A 13,482-nucleotide genomic window follows, 5' to 3' on the forward strand; every position below is an offset into this window, starting at 1 on the left:
CATGATATTACAAGGTGGAACAGGATATTTTCTGTTTAAGAGAAGAACTCAGCCTAAATATGCGGGTTTTGTGTGTTAAATGTGTGAAAGAAACAAAACACAACACAATTCCTGGTATGTTTTTTTGATGAGGAAACAACATTATAATATAAATCCGAAAACTGCATAATATGGGCCCTTTAAATTTAAATAAATCTAGTCTTGGTTTAATGTCCATTTTATACCCAGTTCAAGCCAGCTCAGCCTGTACAGTTGGGTCCTTATTCAGTCTTGAGATTGATGGGTTGAAACCTCTATCCCTCTTAGCCTCTGTCAGAGCATTCTTTGGCGAGAGGACCTGGCATCAGATGTGACAGTGTGTAAATGAGAGAATGATGCAGGTCAGAGACAAGAGCCATGACGCATTCAGGGACACACAGGAGAGAAGGACAATTGGCACTTCTATTACTTTTGCTTTTGAGTGTTACAATGGCAGACATATCCTCATGCGGATATCTGACACTGGCGTTTAAATCTTTTCAGAGTCAGAGTTACTGAAGCCATCTTGCATGTAATGATTTAGACTGGGATTTAAAGGTGCACTGTGTAACGTTTCTGGTTGGGGTTCTGCCACTTGCCACTAATTTTAAAATACTAAAACAGTTAAAGGTGCATTGTGCAACTTTTCTGGTTGAGAGTCCCTTGCTTTGTCTGGAATGTTTCACAGTAAAACATTAAACAGCTGTACCTTACATTTATTCAATTACAGGTAGATTTATAGTTCAAAAATACCTGGCATGCATACCTGGCCGTCATCATATAAACGTAGCCTGACTGTGAATGGGCCGCCTGTCCACAGATCTGACCTGTAACTTGGTCTGGTTTGGTCTCCATAGTGATAGAAAGGTTTAATGCCATACTGTGAAACATTCTAGACAAAGCAATAACATCTCCATGGAGAAAAGCATTTGACAGACCCTTGTGGCCACACCAGCTTGTCAAAGCCTGATCCCATCAGTTCTCAGAAGGTAAGCAGGGCTGGGCCTGGTCAGACCTGGATGGGAGACCACTGGGAAAATCAGGTGCCACAGGGGGGCGCCAGTTGTAAAAACTGTCATTGTGTCCTTAGGTAAGACACTTCACCCACATTGCCTAGTATGAAAGTGGTGTGTGTGTGAGCCAATGGCGCAGATTGGTAGCCTCACAGTCTGCCCCAGGGCAGCTATGGCTACAACAGTAGCTCACCACCACCGGGTATGGAGTAAATGAATAATGCTCTAAAGCATCTTTGAGTGTTGACAAAGGCACTGTATAAAACTAATGCATTATTATTATTATTTACCAGAAAAGTTACACAATGCACCTTTAAGATCTTTAGGTTTAAGATTCACTAAAAAAATAAATTATTTTTCCCAGTTTGGCCATTGTTTATATCTAAAAATTTACTTGAAATCATGACTCCACAGTAGGGAATTTAATAAGTGTTGTTGTTTTTGGACAGAATCCAATGTACTGTGATTTGAATGTCTTTCTTATTCTGTAAAGCACTTTGAATTACCTTGGGCTACGAAATGTGTAGTGCAAATAAACTTGCCTTGCCTAAAGCCATATGCAGTGCACATATCAAACAACTTTCATCCAGGTTTGCACTGGCATAAAGAGTAGAGTGGCTTGAGCAATTATATTTTTACACCAAACTTTTTATTAGCAATGTTGTGTTGCTTGATAAAATCCAGGTTTAATGATTCAAGAGTAAAAGTATAAATAAAAATGTTCTGTCTCACACCACAGGATCTCAACTTTAAGTACCTGCTCCCCACAGACCAAAGCACACTCCAACATATATTGTATTAGCTCTGTGGTGTTGCTCAGTTGGAGACCTGACATTTTCTCACCTTTCAGCACAATCCTCCTTTACACAGCTGACACTGAACATTCTCTGCGCTCAACTAAAAGCCTGTTTGCCTTGTCACTCGATACGTGCTGATACTACACAACAGGAGTAAAAATACATAGACTTTTGGACACGTACCTTTGTATAACATCAGATAAATATGTCCTCTGTTTGTCTTTGCCTTTTCAGTGAGATCAGTGCTTGACACGACTCCTTCACCTGGTTTAGTGGTGATGTAATAACACCAGGACCAATTGAATTTCAGCATGGTATTTTGGTCGATTAGTGCAGTGCTGTTTATAAGGTAGCATCGCATTATAATATGAGCTTTCTGGGGATAGATTTGAAGGTTGGTGGTTCGAATCCCGCTCTTGACATAAACATCATTGTAAGATCCACTGACCCACAGGTTGGCGGTGTGAGTCCAGCTCCCAAAGATGAATGTCCACCTACAGTGTCTCTGCACACTAATGTATGAATGTGTGTGTGAATCAGTGAGTGGATCTTTGCGTGTGAAATGTCGTGATGCCGTACAATTAAAAGTCTCACAATAATATCGTGGGCTGTCACAATATATTGAATCACAAGTTCTTTTGCTTAAATACATGGTTTTGTAGTAGCAACAGCTAATAAACATAGGGAACTACATATCCCATGATTCATTTTAGTCCAGCAACATGAAGTAATATGTTTTTTGCTTGAATTCTTGGGATTATGACAGTAATAATCCACACCAAAATCTTGTCAGGGTATTTTAAAAACTATCCTTTCTACTAGGAATGTAACAATAACCAAAATACTGTTATATAGTAATGTCAAAGTTCTCACAATAATATCATGAACCATCACAATATATTGCATTACAAGTCTCTTTGCTTAAATTAAGAGTTATGGTGCAGCAATAGCTCAAAAAAAGACAGAGGGAAATAAAAAATATTGCAATAAATATTAGTACTGTGAGATGTATATCGTGAAAACATTGTACCGAGAGAGTGTGATATTGTTACATCCCTAATCATGAGCCTCCCCACCATATTGTGAGCTTTCCCACGATATCATAAGAAATATCATACAGTGAGGTTCATACCATGACTATATCCAAGTGACACTTGGATATCGTTACACCTCTACTATCTTCAATATATATTATTATTGGATATCGTTATATCCCTGCTATACATATTTACCATTTACCAAAAATATACAATAGGAAAATGGATACGGTATTTAGTGTGGAATAGTATCTACCCCTGACTAGTCTTTAGTTAAAGGTGCACTATGTAACTTCTCTGGTTTGGATTTCCCCCTCCTGCTTGTCTCCATGGAGATATTATTGATTTGCCTGTAATGCTCTACATCATTTATGTTTTCACTGCTCAAAAGCATGTTGAAAAACAGTTCTAATATAAGCAGGGGCTACTGTGCACAGTTGTCTTCATGCATGACCCTGTACATTAAAAATTTAATGTCATACTGGGGAACATTCCAGGCAGAGCAATAAAATCTCCATGGAAACAATCATCCCCTCTACCAAACATGCATACAGGATCAGGAGGTTCAGATGCTGAGTCCATATTTCTGCAGCTTGTGTGTGTAGAAATGAGCACAGTTGGACCATATATGTCACACTAAACAGTCCCATCGTAGATATGGCCTATTCCTTATTCACTGGTGCACACCAAAACATTCAAAAACACACTGAAAATGCTTCCATATACAATCGAATAAACTATATTACTATTAAGATGTCATCCTTGCTCATACACTCACCAAATTACACGTACATGGCTGCAAACGTGGCTGATTATTTCAGGCTTAGACATAAAAGCGTTGAATACAGTGCAGAGCATGGCTGGGTTGACATGTCTGTGTAGTCTCATGCATGAGTAAGGATGAGCCGTAGCCTCGATAGCCTACAGGGTCTACAAAGGGAGTAACACACTGACACACTTACCCAAGCACACTAATTGGCTGTGGGGCGGTGTAGTCGTCATATGTAATGCTAGATTCCTATAAGATTCTCTGACTTCCAGACAGCTCCAATGCACTCCAGATTGGTGCTGTAAAATGGAACAATGTCTTTGGTATAGTTGAGTGATTTTCAAGCCGTTCACATCAAGTACAATGTCAAAAAATAGTTGACATGGAAGTAGGATTTTTATGGCTTAAACTCCAACCAGCCTATATAAAACAACAGACATCTTAGAAAGTCTTTTTTAAAATGGCTCAGGTCAAAGGTCAAAACATGGATTATAAAAAGATCTAAAACTGAACTAACGCTATAAGAAACTACAGAATTACAAACTAACAACACATTTAAAGCAGAGGTGAGCCAAAATGATTAGAAGCAGCTCACATCACAGTCTCCTTTCCAAAAAAATTGCTATTTTACATTTCAGCATTCAGTCATGACCCTACAATACACGTTAGCCCCGAGAAGCTGCTCCAAACTGCCCAAACAAAACAGGTTTGATGTGGATTCATTAGTAGACATTTACATCAATGTTGTCCTAACTTTTTTCTGGGGACCCATATTTTAAAAGTCACAAATCGTCGCGACCCAAATCAATAGACATTATTTGAAAATTGCTAAATAAATTTGTGAATACGCAAAGCTTTGAGGGCAGGAGTGCTACTTGGATATGCAAAAATTGTGCAGAATTGTCCTTTTAGTGCCATCTGTATCTGTATCTGTATCTGTATCTGTATCTGTATTAAAGGCTTTTAATTATTTTGTACATTTTGAGTTCCTCAGTTTTTTCCTGCTTTAAATTTGTGACCATTATTGAACATTAATGAGAATATTGTAGTGTTGCCTGAGTGATCGTGTCTCTCTGAACAATTAGTATTACCGGTACTCTAGTTTTAAACAAGGAAAAACAGTAATCATTGTTTCCCACAGAAAATGGGGGGACTGGGGTTGCGCGGAGATGTATGTATATGTATATTGCATAGACTTACATGCAGACTGTAACAAGGCGACCCAGAAAAATCTTTTGCGACGCAGTCTTTGGTAAAAAGTGATTTACATGACAGATGCAAGTGTTCTGTACCTCCTGTGTTAAGGATGTTTTATACTTATACAGCGATCACCGTTCAAGATGTAATTCATACGATCCTCCACACAACTCACCCTTATGTAACAGATAACCCTATGTCCTGTCAATCATCATATATTTTTTTTGCTTTTTTTCCCTTACGACCTCTTGAATATATAGCTGAGATATTTTTATTACTTATTTTATATTTTATTTTGACTTATACATACACATTTATATAATTATCCGTTATTTGACATCAGTCTCTTGCTATCTTTTTCATACTTATTTAGAATTTATTATTACCATTTATATTTTTTCTCTTTGTTATTAAAATACTGTGTGATGTGCGAGCTACTGTGTCTAAGTAATTTCCCTTGTGGATCAATAAAGTTTGTCTAAGTCTAAATCTAATTGCATTGCATCTATTCAATTACAGGTTTTTATTGCAACATGCTTTTCCACTGTGAGCGGGGTTGCCTTTCCGCAGATCTAACTTGCAACTCGACCCGGTAGCATTACAGGAGATAAATCTGGGCAACGCAATAACGTATAATATATTGTTGAAAAGGTAGTGTCTTCCAAATGTCTGTTCAAAGCTTCATACATTTTGCAGAAGGCCGGTGCTCGGGTTTACTCTGACTCCTGGCACAGAATAACGTGTTTAAAAGTCTGACCCACTTTCTGTCCCAGTACCCTTAATATGCTGGAGGATATTATGCATGAGACACTACAAACATATTTGCCCTCCCTGTAAAATGGTAAAAAGGCTGTGTCTGCAAACATTTTATTGTTGTTCACACACACACAGACACGCACACACACACCGCCTGCATGCCCATGAGTGTTTCTCAAATCTGCAAATAATCCTGCGTTAAAGTAAAAAGACAAAAAGATAATTAATCCGGCTTAAATCTGTCGTTTGGGAGGATCAGTTTAATTACTTCTAGCTGCACTACACTAGTACTTTTGGTAGTCCACTGTACACTGTTCACTGCAGTTATAAAAATATTACTACTACTACAACAAATCCTAATACTACCTTTTCATTTTTACTTCCGAAATGTTTAATATTTGACTATACTGTATTGTATTTGATTTCTAGATCAGAGATCAGGGGGAATTATTACAGTATTATTATTGTTGTATAAGCTAATATGCATGAATGAAGAAATGGTAAGATAAACAAGGAATTTGATCAAGGAATTGTGTATTGTGTAGTATAAAGTACATGAGGTAACTGAACTAGGAGTTTCTAAGTTTATCTACTTTCCTCTCCTTTTTAAGCTACATTTGTTTTTGTATTGTTAATATATAGACAAGTCTTTATGTATAAAAACCTTTATTGGCATCTTTTACCATGTAGATGTAAATTTTGTTTTGTATTTTACCTGTAACTATTGTCATAAACTCGTCATAAATTAGGTTACATATTTTGATTGCAAGATAAAAATGCTTACAGATTTTTCTCGCCGTCACAAATACAAATTTGAAGAATGTTCCTGGACAAAACATTTTATTTAAAGCTGTTAATATGTAGTTTTCAGTGCTATAACCTTGTTGTCATTGATGGAAGTTGTAGCGTCTTGATTCAGTGAAGCTGGTCTTTCGCAAATGTCAGACTTTGCCTCCAGCTCTGGCACAATACCACACACAAACTTACAAAGTTCACTGAAAGCTTTAAGTGTGGCTGGTACACATCATAAAAACAAAATGTGTATTGCCATTCCTGTCATTTTACTATTAATAATTAATTACGTTACATCATATATTAAGCAAAATGTACTTTTTCAGCTTTTACCTATATGATAATGTTTTCCCTGAGCCATTAGCTGGTTCAGTGTTGTGCTTAAATTGATTCATGCATGTTTGAGTTATCTCGTATTCACATGCATTTGCTGCTTGAGTGCCCTGAAATTTAAAGTTTACACCTACAGTGTATCTCCGCCCACAGCTCTGCACATAAATGCATATGGGTTCAAAATGTGTTAAAATATATGAAGAGGTGGTTCCAGCAGCTCAGAATCAGTTCTACAGTTTTGTATAAGAAGTCAAAGGACCAGTTTGTATTGTTAAAGAATCTTAGCTCATATGATATCACACACACACATGCTTGATAGGGAACGCTTGGCTCTTATAGGCTAAATTAACAGTGTCTGCGTACACTGGTGTGTGAATATGTGTGTGAATGGGTGAGTGGTTCCTTGTTGTAAAGTGCTTTGAGTGCCTTGAAGGTGGAAAAGCGCTATAGAAAAATGTGACCATTTACCATTTACCATTAAGAAGATTTAACCATATCATTCAAATCTGAAATGTAAATGGGTGGATTATAAATTCTGTTATTATCATTTGATTTGATAAAAAAAAAAAAAAAGAAAGAAAAAGCGTCTTCTTTGAAGTTCTGTATCTGCATCTTGATTTAAAGGTCCAATATTACACCAAATTGACTCTTGTAAGCTTTAAGCCAGGTTATATTGTTGTTACCTCCTCAAAAACAAACCTGGAGTTGTGTTTGTTTCATTCACACATGTTTGAGTAATCCTTTATGCCGACATCTACCAGAGGTGGAGACTTGCAAGTCGTCACTTAGACTCGAGTCAGACTTGAGTCACAATTCTTTGGACTTGAGACTTAACCTGATAAAATGGTCTTGGTATTGGGACTCGACTTGGACTTGAAGGTCAGTGATTTGGGACTTGACTCGGACTTGAGGCCTGTGACTTTAGAAGACTTGAGAAGCATTTTTAAATCTAAATTCTTTCTATTCTGACTGTAATAATTCACTAAGATTAGTGAATCATTAATCAAGACATTTAAAAAGGAAAAAATAGCACTCATATGTAAATATACTATGATTTTATAAGTACAAATTATCTTAAAATTCATATAAATAGCAAAAATCTAAGCTATATTTGGTATTTTGGTTTAAAGGCTTGAAATGACTTTAAGCACAAAGCAGACGACTTGGACTTGACTTGGACTTATGGACCACTGACTCGAGACTTGATTTGGACTTGCCTGTATTTGACTTGGGACTTGACTTGGACTTGAGGTCAAAGACTTGAGACTTACTTGCAAAACAACAATTTGGTCCCACCTCTGACATCTATATATACATCTCCAAAGCTCAAAATGCTCTGTTCCACCTTGTGATGTCATAAAACAGCTACCTTTTACCTTTTGGCCAATTCCAGACCTGAAATCATCCAAATTCTATTCTACTGAAGGTGTGTGGCGTTTAAAAACACAGTGGAGCACATCCTGTATTACCTCATCACAAGGTGGAACTGAATTTTTTTATGTTTAAGACAAGAAATATGCAGAGTTTGTGTGTTAAACATGTGTGAATGAAACAAAACACAACTCCAGGTACATTTTTGATTAGTAAATATTATTTTAATATAGATGCAAAAATAGCGTAATATGGGCCCTTTAAACTATTGCATGTTTGTTGCCATTTCTTTGTATATAAATCACAAAAGTCCCTAACCTCAGCACATTTAAATCCAAGGCGTGTGTATATTTAACCAAATGTCCAGGGAAAAGTGCTGACATTCTACTGAGGCCAATTCTGCACTGCTGACCATCACAAAAGCCTATTGTCAACACGTCCCTTTTATCTGCTCTGCGCTGTACCTTCTGCCTATAAACTGCCAGCGCCTTTTGAACTCCTACATGCACAGAAAGAGGATTTGAAGCTTTAAGGGCTTATATCGCTTTTTTTTCAGCTCGTAGTTTTATGAATAAGGGAGTAGGATTGTAAAGGGTCATTCGGATCATTTTACTCGCTGCAAGATCAATATATGAGGCAATATTTCCCTCATGTCAAATATTGATTCGATCTGAACATAACAATGCCATTATAGCACGTGTATGTATAAGGATATGCAGTAAGCCTATCAATAAGTGCCTGAATATAGATGTGGTTCTCAGCCCAGTCTTGACCAGTCTTGGGAATTTGTGAAGATAAAAGGTATTACGTCAAATAATCCTCAAATACCTCAAATAAATCCTTAAATTTAAGTTATGCCGTTGTTTTATCTGAAACTGGTACCAACTTAAAAAAGTGAGTTAAAGGTGCAATATATAACTTTTGTGGTTGAGATGCTTGTCCTTTTTGTGTCCATTGAGATGTTTTCACTTTGCCTGGAAGGTTCCACTGTATATGCCAGACAAAGCTATCTCCATGGCAACCATCACTACCAGTCTACGTTACAGGTCAGATCTGATGTAAAACTGGAATTATGAAAATGTGTAATCAATTCCAATTTTACATCTTCATCTCCATGAAACTGTTTAAGATTACTCCTCTAAAATATTATACAAATTAGAGTTATTTCTGTAGCACTTTTGGATTTTTTATTTTTTTTGTATCATTCTATATATTGGCTGTTGGGATTTGTACTATTTATATCTTGTATTATATTTGAACTTAAATAGCTTGTACCTAAAATCTGTTCAGCCTACATGTCCCATCATGCACCAGGGGACTGTGAGGAGCCAGCCCACTGTGAACATGTGACCTACACCTATTACTTTAAATCTGCACTGTGATATCTATCTTGAGTTTGCCCTGATGAAGGCGGAAGGGCTGGAACACGTTGGAGTGATTTTAACTGTATCTGCTATGTGGTATTAAAGGCTTTTAATGATTTTGTACTTTTTGAGTGCCTCAGTTGTTGTTTTTTTTAACTTTGTATTTGAGAAAGATTTGTTCTTGTTATAACAGCGTGATCACATTACCCCAGTTCTTGCATCTTTGCACTGGCTTCCTCTTAATTTCAGAATTGATTTTATTGTTTGTTTTTAAAGCTTTGAATGGACTGGCCCCACAGTACATCTCGGACCTCATCCAAATTTACACCCCCGCACGCGCTCTGACGTCCGAGGGCCAGCTCCAGCTCACGGTGCCTAAAACAAGACTTAAAACCAGGGAGGATAGGGCCTTCTCTGTGGTCGGCCCCAAACTCTGGAACACTCTGCCGCCCCCCCCCAAGTCCGAACAGCCCCCACAGTGGAGTGTTTTAAGTCTCGTCTTAAGACCCACTTTTATTCTCTGGCTTTTAACACCATGTGAGTTGTTTGGTCCTCTGTGTCTTTTATTTTATTTATTTATTTATAGTTTTTATCTATTTTATTTTTTAGTACTGCTTTTATGTATTGATTTTATTATTTTTGTTCATTGATTTTATTATTATTTTTTATTTATTTTTCTATTTGTTTTATTACCTTTTTAAAGTAAAATGTTGCATTGCTCTGTGAAGCATTTTGGAAACTATTTTGTTTGTAAAATGTGCTACACAAATAAAGTTGGATTGGATCGGATTGAATAACAGATATGGACAGGGCCTAGGTCTGCTCGAGCCAGGGACCAGCAGCCTCTTCTCCAGCAGCATGTCCCTCCCACGTTAGTTCGCTCTGAGCATCCCACCCCAGAGCATCTGAGTTATGACTCTCTCCTCCAGAGCATCTGAACTCTGAGTATTTATACAGAAATACAAGTTACATACATATTAATGCTGAGTAACTTTCACAGACACAGTGTTAATGATTGGTCTGGTCTAAGCTAGAAATCACATTCATTTACACAAAGACAGAGTGAGAGAAATCTTTCCACAGTATATAGTAAATTTCCATCACACAATAAAACAACAACACTAGTAAATTGGTGAATTAAACATAGATATTTCCATGCCATACTGTGGAACATTTTAGCCAAGGAATAGCATCTTTAGGCAGGGAGACAAACAGGTGCTCCAGCAGGAAAAATACGGCCCAGCTTTAACTTTTTAACCTATTTCATGAATTCCTATGGGCACATTTTGCACATTATTTGTTTATTTCTATATGAATCAACAGAGTGAACTAAGACCCAATCAATTCCAATTAATTCCTCTAATGTGAAGTGTCTCATTCTCTTCACCTTTTTCTGGAAGTTGCAGTGAGTGCCGCTTCTATATTCAGGTTGTATTATTTTGCAAGAACCTGCTGTTATAAGTTCAATACGGACTACAAACATATTTTAAACCCCTCAGAATCAGTGAACTGTTGCTGGTGCAGATGAACACTGAACATTTTTACACAAACATACATAACTGAAAGTACCACCTCAGTGAATATGAGGTTTAGTATTATTTAGAGGCACGTCAGCAGAGAGGAAAACAAAAATCAATCAATACAAAAACAAAAACATGATCCTTCTAAATCATGTAGTATCTTACTGTAGCTATTCACACCATTTCCAAAAATAACCCCATCAAAGTGGCCAACACTGTAACACTATGCATGTTGTATTTTGTTTCACGCGTCCACAGGGGGTGAGGGGGGTTGAGGAGGGGGATGAGCTGTGAGCCGTGTGCGTAGTATGAGTCAGATATAGGAGTGACTGTCCCGGGGCAACGGTGCACCATCTGTACCCCCCACTGCCCCCTCCCAATCACACAGCTCAGTGCTCCACAGTGCAGGGCTGGACACACGGCATAGTTATACACACCTCACTGTATCTAGAGCATCACTTTCGGCTCAGCTCCACCAGATCAGATTAAACCTCAAATTGGGTTAGAAAATTGACCCAGCTGCTTTCTTCTCATTTTATAGAAGCTACAAGAGGAATAATGTTATATTTTTTAAATCCCACAAGCAATTCATTTTCAAGGAACACATTTTTATTGAGATTGGGGGTAGTCACATATCATACTATAACATTCTATCAAGATCTACTGAGATTTTAAAGTGAAAGTGAGTTTAAACAGAAACTGAGCATAGGCACTCTTCTGGCTCCATCAACTCTGACGCCAATTTGCTTTGTATTGAGAAACCCTCTCTCTGTAACTGCTGCTGTCAGGCTCCTCATTTTGGTCTTAAAATGTTTATCGGTGTGATCCTGTATTTATTTTGTTATGTGTCCCTAATTTAATTCCTTTTCCTAATATGGAACTTAGCTCCAAGTTCGTCTATGATGTCAATGCTCCCTTAGTGTGTCTTTATATCTTTATACTGTCTAGGAATTTAGCCAAAAAGTATTCTGACAGATATCTTAGACATTAGGGGTGTAAGTGATATATACTACATTGCACAATTCTTGAATTGATTCAAAATGTGCCCAAATCGATTTTTTATAATCATAATCACAATCATGGCAATGCACACCTCTATTAAACATGTTCAGCAAAACTGGTCCAGCAAATAAAAAGGTTAACTGGCTTCTTTTGTTTAATTTTTAAGATATTTTTGTCTAACGTCCACCTTATCTATCCCAACCATTTGCTTCCTGTATGGACAGGAAATTGCATTGTCTTTATGTAAAAAAGCAATGAGCATTCCTTAAACAACTACAATGTATGAGATCAAATTGAGTTGCAGATATTTACTAGTAGGGTCAAAGTGAACATGGAATAATAGCTTTGTCCATTGTCCATTTGAGAGTTAACTGCTGTATCAAATCTGACCTACTAACACAAAGCCAGCTCTCCCCCTCCACGCTCCAGTGCACAGACTGTGGGAGACACGTCCAACTTCTCTGCAGGTCATCTGGGATTGTCCAAATTTTCTCGAGCTGAATTCATTATGGAAAAGTGACACCAGCAGCCCACAGGAAAAAACAACAAATGTTTCACTGCGAATGTGAAAGGGCCGATCCATCTGGTGTGAACGCTACAATCTGTGAGAACATGAATGAGAAACCACTCAGATCAATGAGCAAGATATAGTAGTACTTTTCATTACTACACTATATTACTGTGACACTGACCTGGAGACTATTTTTATGCCTGAAGAACTACGGTAGTCCCAGTGGTGCTGTGTGATAATGTTACTACATTCTTGCCTCATAGCACAGACTGTATAAAGAAGGAATTTATTTACAGAGAAGATAGTGAAATAAAAACACCAGGATCATGTAGAGCAGGTTAATACAAACATATGAAGACCAAAATGACCAGGCTCACTGCACCAGTTACAGAGAGAGGGGCCACAGTTTTTCAATGTTAAGTCAACTGGAGCCAGAGTTGATGGAGCTGGAAGCTTCCCCATGTACACTTCCTACGTGGAACATGGCGAGCGGGTTACCTATGTTATATATAGTCTCTACTGTTGCCTCATAGGTGTTGATGGTTCAGTCTAAAATGTACAGGCTTAGGAATCAATTCAGGATATCAGTTAAGTTTTTTTTTTTTTCAGAATAAAAGTGTATTTATACTTTCCCCAAGAGAGGAGCTAACTGAAGGCATCTCTCTGTCTGCAATTCTGTAAATCAAGCTTTGTTTAAACACAATCTAACTATAAAAAACTTACTGGAACTACACTGGGTGAGCTGAGTTGTGCTGTTAAACAAGTCTCTCTCAAATAACATTAGTCAAAAGCTAGAACTGACCAACAGTTGTTTTTCTTTTTTCAGAATGTACTACCACATACCAACCTAATACATACAGCAAATGGCAGTTTTAGTTTACTGTGGAGTGGCTGTTTAATCAGACCATGATGCCCAGCAAATATGGGTCAGTGTACATTTTCAGTATGTACAGTATGTTAGTGTGTGTATGTGTTAGTATTGACTGATACAGGAGACTCAGA

At 37.5% G+C, this 13,482-nt stretch overlaps 1 pseudogene; it reads left to right on the top strand.

Moving 5' to 3' along the window:
• The first annotated feature begins 956 nt into the window (after positions 1-956).
• Positions 957-1,073, top strand: LOC129411481 (5S ribosomal RNA; annotated as a pseudogene).
• Positions 1,074-13,482: the final 12,409 nt, after the last annotated feature.

The sequence above is a fragment of the Boleophthalmus pectinirostris genome, unplaced genomic scaffold, assembly GCF_026225935.1.
Source record: "Boleophthalmus pectinirostris isolate CB_2022bp ecotype Guang Dong unplaced genomic scaffold, ASM2622593v1 HiC_scaffold_10, whole genome shotgun sequence".
Classification (NCBI taxonomy): Eukaryota; Metazoa; Chordata; class Actinopteri; order Gobiiformes; family Gobiidae; genus Boleophthalmus; species Boleophthalmus pectinirostris.